Source organism: Gekko japonicus, unplaced genomic scaffold (genome assembly GCF_001447785.1).
Source record: "Gekko japonicus isolate JY-2015 unplaced genomic scaffold, Gekko_japonicus_V1.1 scaffold1903, whole genome shotgun sequence".
NCBI lineage: Eukaryota > Metazoa > Chordata > Lepidosauria > Squamata > Gekkonidae > Gekko > Gekko japonicus.
Genome location: NW_015166477.1, coordinates 267454 through 268467, shown reverse-complemented (window position 1 = coordinate 268467; position 1014 = coordinate 267454).

The following is a 1014-nucleotide window of genomic DNA, read 5'->3' as shown; positions in this document are numbered from 1 at the left end:
AGAGAAAAAGAGAGAAAGAGAGAGAGAGAGAGAGAGAGAGAGAGAGAGAGAGAGAGAGAGAGAGAGAGATTACTTTGTTTTTAAAATGTTTGTTCTTAAAATGCTTGGCACAAGAGGAAATGCCTCCCCTAAGACAAAGCCAGTGGTCTGCAATGTATACAAGTACTTGCAAAAAGCAACTAAATGGGCAACCAGTTTTAATGGTGCTTTTTTTTTAACAAATAAATCAGATGTGTTTTTAGTCAATTATAAAAAAAATGGGGCCAGTCACGTTTCCCTGAGTCTAACCTTCCTCACAGAGTTGTTGTGAGAAGAAAATGGAGAAGGATACAACCACATATACCACATTCGGTGTCTTGGAGAAAGGGCAAGATAGAAACATGATACCGATATATCTAATTCTCAACATGGCCCCATGTTCAGAGTTCAGAGACAAGACAGGTCTTTCTGCAAATCTGAAAAAAAATGCCCCAGGTTGCAGAAAAATCTGAAATCTAAATGGTTAGAGCGTCAAAGTAGACCCACTAGAGTGGGAAGGAGAGAAGGAAGCAGGAAAAGGTGATATAGGCTATGGAGGCTTTCAGGAAACGGAAAGAGGAAATAGTGAGGGAGGGGAAAACGAATTCCTTCCCACAAGTCCCCCACTTTTATAGATCGATTACCTAGGATTTGCAGCCCTAGAGTCAATGGGTTACATTGTTCAGAACACTCCCACTTCCAAAGGCACTGCCTCAAGCCCAAAAATGCAGCTCACTAAATTACCTATACTTGGGAATCAAGTGATCTCCCACATGTAGATGCAAAATGCAGAACTGTCACTCAACAGAACACACGTTCAATCAAGGTTTTCAAGGGGGGGGGAGTGCATTGCATTTTTAAGATTTCCCCCTTTGAACATGAGAGCTTCCCCCACCCCCATGAAAGTGGGGATAAACGGATCCCTTTTCCAGCAGTGCAATTTCCTTGCTTAGCTCGATATGGATATACAGAGCACAAAGCCCTGGCTGAGCTCAC